Raw genomic sequence first — 10,463 nt, 5'->3', positions numbered from 1 at the left:
AATGACAAAAATGACAAAAATGACAAAAATGACAAAAATGACAAAAATGACAAAAATGACAAAAATGACAAAAATGACAAAAATGACAAAAATGACAAAAATGACAAAAATGACAAAAATGACAAAAATGACAAAAATGACAAAAATGACAAAAATGACAAAAATGACAAAAATGACAAAAATGACAAAAATGACAAAAATGACAAAAATGACAAAAATGACAAAAATGACAAAAATGACAAAAATGACAAAAATGACAAAAATGACAAAAATGACAAAAATGACAAAAATGACAAAAATGACAAAAATGACAAAAATGACAAAAATGACAAAAATGACAAAAATGACAAAAATGACAAAAATGACAAAAATGACAAAAATGACAAAAATGACAAAAATGACAAAAATGACAAAAATGACAAAAATGACAAAAATGACAAAAATGACAAAAATGACAAAAATGACAAAAATGACAAAAATGACAAAAATGACAAAAATGACAAAAATGACAAAAATGACAAAAATGACAAAATGACAAAAATGACAAAAATGACAAAAATGACAAAAATGACAAAAATGACAAAAATGACAAAAATGACAAAAATGACAAAAATGACAAAAATGACAAAAATGATAAAAATGACAAAAATTACAAAAATGACAAAAATGACAGAAATGTCAAAAATGACAAAAATTACAAAAATGACAAAAATGACAAAAATGACAAAAATGACAAAAATGACAAAAATGACAAAAATGACAAAAATGACAAAAATGTCGAAAATGACAAAAATGACAGAAATGACAAAAATGACAAAAATGACAAAAATGACAAAAATTACAAAAATGACAAAAATGACAAAAATGACAAAAATGACAAAAATGACAAAAATGACAAAAATGACAAAAATGACAAAAATGACAAAAATGACAAAAATGACAAAAATGACAAAATGACCAAAAATGACAAAAATGACAAAAATGACAAAAATGACAAAAATGACAAAAATGACAAAAATGACAAAAATGACAAAAATGACAAAAATGACAAAAATGACAAAAATGACAAAAATGACAAAAATGACAAAAATGACAAAAATGACAAAAATGACAAAAATGACAAAAATGACAAAAATGACAAAAATGACAAAAATGACAAAAATGACAAAAATGACAAAAATGACAAAAATGACAAAAATGACAAAAATGACAAAAATGACAAAAATGACAAAAATGACAAAAATGACAAAAATGACAAAAATGACAAAAATGACAAAATTGACAAAAATGACAAAAATGACAAAAATGACAAAAATGACAAAAATGACAAAAATGACAAAAATGACAAAAATGACAAAAATGACAAAAATGACAAAAATGACAAAAATGACAAAAATGACAAAAATGACAAAAATGACAAAAATGACAAAAATGACAAAAATGACAAAAATGACAAAAATGACAAAAATGACAAAAATGACAAAAATGACAAAAATGACAAAAATGACAAAAATGACAAAAATGACAAAAATGACAAAAATGACAAAAATGACAAAAATGACAAAAATGACAAAAATGACAAAAATGACAAAAATGACAAAAATGACAAAAATGACAAAAATGACAAAAATGACAAAAATGACAAAAATGACAAAAATGACAACAATGACAAAAATGACAAAAATGACAAAAATGACAAAAATGACAAAAATGACAAAAATGACAAAAATGACAAAAATGACAAAAATGACAAAAATGACAAAAATGACAAAAATGACAAAAATGACAAAAATGACAAAAATGACAAAAATGACAAAAATGACAAAAAAGAAAAAAATGACAAAAATGACAAAAATGACAAAAATGACAAAAATGACAAAAATGACAAAAATGACAAAAATGACAAAAATGACAAAAATGACAAAAATGACAAAAATGACAAAAATGACAAAAATGACAAAAATGACAAAAATGACAAAAATGACAAAAATGACAAAAATGACAAAAATGACAAAAATGACAAAAATGACAAAAATGACAAAAATGACAAAAATGACAAAAATGACAAAAATGACAAAAATGACAAAAATGACAAAAATGACAAAAATGACAAAAATGACAAAAATGACAAAAATGACAAAAATGACAAAAATGACAAAAATGACAAAAATGACAAAAATGACAAAAATGACAAAAATGACAAAAATGACAAAAATTACAAAAATGACAAAAATGACAAAAATGACAAAAATGACAAAAATGACAAAAATGACAAAAATGACAAAAATGACAAAAATGACAAAAATGACAAAAATGACAAAAATGACAAAAATGACATAAATGACATAAATGACAAAAATGACAAAAATGACAAAAATGACAAAAATGACAAAAATGACAAAAATGGCAAAAATGACTAAAGCGACAAAAATGACAAAAATGACAAAATGACAAAAATGAGTAAAATGACAAAAATGACAAAAATGACAAAAATGACAAAAATGACAAAAATGACAAAAATGACAAAAATGAAAAAAATATGTTATTTTTCTTATTAAGTTGAATATATTGCTCTCCAGATTTCGAGCAGGAAAATAGGAATTGAACATTTAGTTACTTTTTCACCAATCCCGGTTTTTATCCTCTTCCAGGAAATCATTCTTTGATTTAATATTGATTGGATGTTGAATTAAAATCAAGGTTTTCCTGTAAGTCAAAAACTGATTGAAGTTGTCATTGTCCTGGAACTGGGATGTTGAAATTATCTTCAAATGAACTGATGCAAAGATAAATGCAACATGGAAATTTATTTGGCTCGTCGATTTCAACTGAAAACTCTTTTTGGGAAAAATTACCTGTAATCAACTTAAAAGTCAGTTTTTAAAGGATGTTAACTCCTTTTTAAAGTTTTTTAAACATGATAAAATCATCAGTTAGTTCATATTTTCTTATGCGTCGCTTTTTTCCACATGAATATCCTACTATAGTTGGAATTTTTGTAACTGTATTAAGCTGGGTTTTTTCACCTTTTACGTAAACCGAAAATATAAATCCCAGACCTCACACAAAAAAAAATCGGTAAATGGGTTAAGAGATGGATGACAGGATGAATGGAAAATGTTTTTGGGAACTCGTTTCGGATTACGGAAAGCTGAACGACTCGACTCTGTGGTGAGGCATCACTCTCTCCGGTGCTCAAATCCAGCCTTCGTTTAAGGAAAAGGGTGAGGGATGTTGGGAGTTATTTACACCATCCTTCCACCCACACCACACATAACCTCGACCACAACAGACTGAACATGATGTAACGAATCTGTGCTGTATGGGTTCTGCCATTATTTTTTTTTACTTCTGCTCCAGTGATGGATGGAAAAGTTGTTCAAAGGATATCCGTATGTGGGATAATTAAATTTATATACAAGAGAAACATTTGTCGGAGCAGTCAGTAAAGAAAAAGATTAACCCTTGTCTCAACACATGTTCGACTGTAACATAATAAAGTGAAAATAAACTTGTATTGGAACAAGAAGGGAAGGACACCATTTTTCTCGGAATGCCGACAACAATTGAGCTGAAGCATAGGAATAATCGTGTGAAATTAACTAGAATTGTAACATAATCAAATCGAAATAAGACCCATCATTAACACTGTTTTTTTTTTGTATTTCCTTTTTTCCATTTTCAGGTGAACTAGTTGGATCTTCTCGGAAATTTCGAACGGATTTTCTGCAAGAGTGGCCTACGCCTGGAACGGGACCGTACTTCGATACTGCCTCGATACCATCCAACATCACTGGCCTGGTGGAAAAAACGGTGCTACTGATCTGCAAAGTGAAAAATCTGGGGAATCGAACGGTAAGTTAACCATATTTTAATTGTGCTACCAAACAGTAAAACCAGCTTGACGGCGGTATCAAAAATCCGTTCTGAAAAATACTGAATACAATTTTAAATTAATAAACAGAATCAATTTTTGTTTTAGATTAGATTTAATTAATTAATTCCAGTTTCTTTAGGCGCACTTGATTATTTTTAACAAAGTTATAATTTGTATAATCATCCAAAAATTGAAATTTTATATCAACTTTTTTAAATTCCAGAGAAGAAAAAATCGAAATAGACTACAATATCCTACACAACAAAAGAAATTATCGAATCAGTAATGTTTCAAGAAAACTTACAGCAACTGAGCTGCATCAATAATTTTTTTTTTTTCCATCAGTGGGATAGCATTCAAGATTAAGGCAAGAGCATTATGCCCATCTCCTAGACATTTCTCATTTAAAAATTAACGAAAAGTAGATTTTAAAAATTTCATAGTTTAAACACTGTCCAGTGATCAGTGGTTTATAGATGACAAACCTTGTGGAGAATACCGGCTCAACTGGACACTTTTAAGATTGTGCTACCAAAATATGTAGACGACAACTTAAGACGTTGGCTGAAAGCTGCGTGACTGAGTAGGGGGGGCTCTGAGGTCTCCCAAATGCCTAGTTCGTTGCGTCCCAGTGTAGAAACCCCAAAAAAATAATGACCTATCCTCCCGGAACCGACGGAGCATTGCATTACAATCTGTAAAGAACTGTGGTCTCTTCGTCATTATCAGCTAAGGTTTTTTTTAAACGAAGATAAACACAAATATACAGAATCTCAATGAAACTTGATGTTTCCCCGAAGAGATTTCTTTTTTCTTAACTCTAAGCGAACATTTTTCGAGGCTAGCATCTTACATGTGCTAAATCCACCAACCCACAGAAAGTGTACTATGTATGCCGTGACCGGGATTCGATCTCATGCCCACTGGCTTAGAAGACTTGAAGGCTATCCTCTACGCCACGGGCTGCAGCTGAGGTTTTAGCCAGATGATTCTCACGATCCTCGAAGGCACAACAAAAGACTACTTCAAGGAAACTGGTCCGATCGTGGCCGTAATTGGCAATGCTTCCCCAAACGACCAAATACGTCCAACTGATGGTACAGAAGTCAAAGGCTGATCCACGAATTCACGAAACAGTATTCCAGAAAGCCAAGTCGTTGGACTCAAAACGACGTCTTTGTGCACTGGGTCCAGTCCGATTTCGACTAAAACATATCTCCTAGTGGAGCCGGCTAAGCCTTTGGGAAGCAATCGTTTCACACTTACCGGCATGCTTGAATCCAGGCAGCGAGAAACTATTTTTTCAACATCTACATCCGTGATCGGGGGATGAAGACCAGCTAAGTACAATCGGATCGTGGGTGTCGGGGTGGAGGTACGATCAACGTAACTGAAAGGTCACTCAGATCAACGGAATTTGTCTCAGTCATCGTTGAAGAAACCTGTGATACTCGATCATTCTCGCGACGATGTTTTCGGTAACGGGAATGTTTTGTGGTATCCCACTCAATGGAGGAAAAGCGTATGAAATTAGAGGTGCAGTTTTAGGAAGAACCATGTCGTCAATTTTTTCGGACAGTAAGTTCAGATGGTGTGTAAGCTCTTCGAGGAAATTAAAAGGGTAGTCGCTTTTTACAGGAGAATTCCCATCCGTTAAAAAGAGATCATCGATTTATTTTTATTTTCATAGTATTCCGTCTCACGACATAATTTGATGAACATAATTCCTAAAACTCAATCGGTCCATGGTAACTGTCTCCAATTTTTCGGACATCCCACATTCGCCAGATCATGCTCAACTTAGTCTGACCACCTCGCTCGTTGCACTTCTCCTCGTCTCGTTCCTACCTGATTCGTAGCGAATACCAGTTTCGATGGACAGTCGTCTGGCATTCTCGCAACATGTTCTACCCGGCGTATCCGACGAGCCTTCACCACCTTCTGGATACTGGGTTCGCCGTAGAGTCGCACGTGCTTGTGGTTATCCATCGCCTCCACACTCCGTTCTCCTGCACGCTTCCTGAAGGTGGATCTTAACACTCGTCGCTCGAATAATTCGAGTTTACGCAGGTCCTCCTCGAGAAATATCCATGTCTCATGCCCATAGAGAATAACCAGTCTAATAAACGTCATGTACAGGTTACACTTCGTGTGAAGGCTAAGTCTTCTCGACCGCAGTTGCGGGTGGAGTCCATAGTAGGCACGACTTCCGCTGATCATTTACGGCCGGATCTCACGGCTGGTGCTATTGTCTGCGGTCACCAGTGAGCCGAGATAGACAAAGTCTTCAACTATCTCCTACTCGTCGCCGTCGATCGCGACCCTGCATTACTGGACAAGCGGGTTCGGTCGGTCTCAGATCCGCAGGCCAGCATATATTTCGTCTTGGGCGTGTTAATCATCAACCCAATCCTTCCTGCTTCGCGTTTCAGCTTGCAGTAGATCTGCTCCACCACGGCAGATGATCTGCCAACTATATCGATTTCGTCGGCAAAGCAGATAAGTTGACTGGATCTGTTGAAAATTGTACCCCGCATTTCGTTCGCTGCTCGTCGAACAGCACTTTCTAGCGCCACTTTGAACATCATGCAGGATAGACCACCGCCTTGCATGATTCGAATGAACTCGACAATTGACCCGAGATCAGCACACAGCTCTGTGTTCCATCGTTCCACCCACCATAGCCTTGATCATTTTGGTAAGCTTCCTGGAGAGGCCGGTCTCGTCCATGATTTTCCATAGCTCGTCACGGTCGATCGTGTCGTATGCGGCGTAACAATCGATGAGATGATGCGGAGGGACTTGGTGTTCACAGCATTTTTGAAGGATTTGCTGTAATGTGAAGATCTGGTCCATCGTACGCCTTCGCTCCATGAAGCCGGCCTGATGACATTCCACGAATCTGTTTGCTTTTCGCGTTAGGCGGTGGAGTAGAATTCGAGACAACACTTTGTTGGCGGCATTGAGGATAGTGATCGCTCGGTAGTTTTCACAGTTGCTATTCAGCTGACGAATGGCTTCCTTAACTTCTCTCATCGTTGGGAGTGGTTCATCTACGTTGTTGGCTACGCTGACGATGTAGCTTCTCCCACCATCTTGTCTCCTGCATAAGCGCCGTTCAGGTGTTCATCGAAGTGCTGCTTCCACCTTTTTATCACCTCACGATTGTCCGTCAGGATGCCTCCGTCCTTATCCTACTGAACAATTTCTTTTCCTGCCACGGATGCCTAATGCCATACATTCGTCGGTTCAAGCTTATCAGCTCACCAGATTACCTGGAATGTGTGGATTCGAAGGAATCGGCAAAATATGCGATCTCGTGCACGAAAATACACAGATAGTATGCTTCCTGTTAAGGAACAGGAGAGAGATTGTCACTTTTAAGGAAGCTGTTCACTAGAACAACCCTCTAGATAGTATTTTGCCACGCCAAACCTGATGTTTTTCTCACACCAGGAGACAGATGTTCAGTTCTAGTTGCTGCAGGTCCTCAATACTGACCGGGAAACTCGATATATGTTTGAAAGATTTCTAAACAATCAGAAAATACCTTCAACTAGTTGCAGTATTGAAACAAATCAAACCCCCGTCTTCTTGTGTTGGGGAAGGCTCTCAAGAGTATCTGCGAGTTACTTTCAGAGCGTTACCTAATCATTACTAATCTTAGGTCAAGTATAAAACTGGCGAATGAGATATTTGGCGAAGTTTTAGCGCTAGACAACCTTCCCTTGATGTAGTAGTTTCTTGGAAAAATGTCCCACTTTATTCTCTTCGAAACACTCTGGAGCAGGGATTGAAATGCTCTTGCTCAAGCGGTTGAGCATCATAGCTCTTGAAACTCGAGAGCGATGAAAGCTGAGAGCTAGTTTTTGCTTACCAATAAATGCTCAAATTAAGCTCATACCTCTTCTGGCTCTAAGGGACAAGGGCTGATATGAATAAAGCTCTAGCAATTACTTTTGCTATTTTCGAGCAGTTTTATGAGTCAAATACTTCGAATGGCATGCATGTTTTTAATCCGGAGCTAGTTGAAAGTAAATGTTCTACTCTGCTTTTTCATATCTAGTTAAGCAAATGCTTTCAAATTTTGCCATTTTAAAGCTCGAGCTAAGTAAAAGCTATCGAAGCAATTGCTATTTTCTTATTCATACCTCCTAAGGTTTCGCATTTTGCTTTGAGTACGTACGTTAGGTTCAAGGAGTCGAAGTTTCTTGAGCTTGCTGGCTCAGAAAAATTTTAACACTTGAGCCAAATGATGTGTATTGACTTTGCTATTGTGGTGCTGTTCGAGCTAACGCCTGCATCAGGGGCGGGTCCTAGAGTTGGCTCTTGGGGGGGGGGGGGTGATTTTTCCAAAATTTCAAAATCAGTCAAAAAGAAGGATTGGGAAACAGAGTGGAGGAGGGACGAAGGGGGGGGGGGGGGGGGGGGGGTTGCAGTTTCAAATATGACTTGTATTTTGTAGGTTTGTATACTTGTAGGTTTGTAATCTGAAAAATTTGAAATTAGAGAAAAATAGTGAAAAACTTTTAAACAAATTTCCTCAATATACTTATTTCGGATATCCTTTTATAAAACAATCATCTGCCGAATCTTAGATGTTCACCTCGAAAAAGTATGGGTGAAAAGATATTTTTTTGGAAGTTTTTACATTCGGTAGTTTTAACTTTAAGAACGCTTTAAAGATTTTTCTGATATAAATGTCATTTCACAAATGAAAATTAAATACACACATTCGTAGAAGAAAATGTAAAAAATCTTCAAGTTATCCACAATATTTTTACTGGGAATCTTCATATTAGGGTAAGATTCTCACCAAAATGTTAATGATTCTCATTTTGCAACACTTTCAAAACAATTATTTGAGAAAACAGTTTGTTAATAATTGCTTTGAATAGAAAACTGAATATTAAATGTTTTATTCTAAAGCATTTTGCTGAATCGTTGTTCGAAAGTTTCGAATTATTATTAATTCTTATTCAAATTCAATTTTTAAATATAAAAGTTATTCTGAAATAAGATCATCAAAATCATATTCTTGGGTGTGAAAGCTTTTTGAATTTCATTTTTATTTATTTTTTCTTCAATTTCAAGCTCTCTTGCTAGACTTTGCTGAAACTGAATCCAAAGAAAAAGTAACTAATTTGCAACGAATTAATTATGAAAAAGTAAAAAGTCGTATTTTTTCTTCATACTCTCAAAATTTTCAAACTTTTTCATAATGTTTAATTAAATAAAACATATTGAATAGAGAGTTAATTTTCTGTAAAGTTGCAATTGAAATAACCAAACTTTCAGATTCAAGTGGATTTTTGACCCTAAATTATTAAGCTGGATTTCTACTCAAAATTTTAAATATTTTTGTGTAGAGGAGCTTAAAACAGTACCGGCGATATAATTGGTTTGAATCCTGAAATCCAGCATTGTTGGTTAAAAATTTGAAAAACGTCTTCCGAATGTTCAACTTAGCGATTGGCTTGTTTCCGAGAAAGTATTCGGGGATGACGGAATAGACTCACCTGGGAAAAATTGAAACGTAGGCAAGTTTTTGGAGCCTATGCTGTAAAAACTGATTATGGAAATAAATTTTCGAACTCTTTCAGATTTTATCCATCACCTCTAATTTCAGAAGTTGTATTTTCAGTATATTTCGAAAAATGATCATTAGAGATGTACCGAATAGTGCGAACGGCCGAATACCGACTATTGGCCCTTTTCAAGTATTCGGTGAAACAAATTTTCTGAAAATAAGTAGCATGAACATGAAAAATCGTAAATAAACTTAAAATATATTCAAAAGTACCGTCTGCATAACCGAAAATTCTTCAAAAAATACCGTTGTGAGTAATATTTTAAAAGTGATGAAAGAATTGATAAAATAAATTTCACTTTTTGGATAGAAAACAAACATTGCGTGAACAACTGCTACTGATATACATACGCAAATAACGCGAGCCTCTTACAGCTTTGGAGCGAAAGTACTAATCAAAGCAGGTGAAAAACGCTATTTTTTCGTGCTTTTTATTGAATTTGAAGCTTAACTGATATTAAGCTTCAATCAATAATCTAAATTGCACATTTTTAATGTAGTTTTTTATTACCATAATATCTCCATATTGAAATTTATTTTTATAATTTTAATCATAATTTGATCTCAGAACAACTTTATCGTAACCATTTCTTCCTAAATTAACTTAATTTTGAAAGATTTAAATTACAGAATTGATTTTTTAAACAAACTATTGATCATTATTAAAATTGTTCAATTCTGATAACGGCTCAAAATGTATAAAAGCTAATGAAAGACGTAAAATATCACAGTAAATAGGCCTTGGAAAGAAAAATAAATGATTTATTTAAAAAAAAGAAACTAATTTCTAGAAAATACATTTTTAATTTGATGTGTTTGGCCATTTTCCTTATATTTATTTAAAATTTGTATTTCTTTTTTCAAACGTTAAAGTATTTAAATAAAAATTCTAAAAATCTGAAAAATTACCAAATATAGTTTGAATTATGAAGAATCGTTCTATATCAATAAATCCAAATTATTTTAAAAAAATTCTGCAATTAAAATGTATCTTTT

This window comes from Uranotaenia lowii, chromosome 3 (genome assembly GCF_029784155.1).
Source record: "Uranotaenia lowii strain MFRU-FL chromosome 3, ASM2978415v1, whole genome shotgun sequence".
NCBI lineage: Eukaryota > Metazoa > Arthropoda > Insecta > Diptera > Culicidae > Uranotaenia > Uranotaenia lowii.
This window is presented reverse-complemented; position numbering follows the sequence as displayed.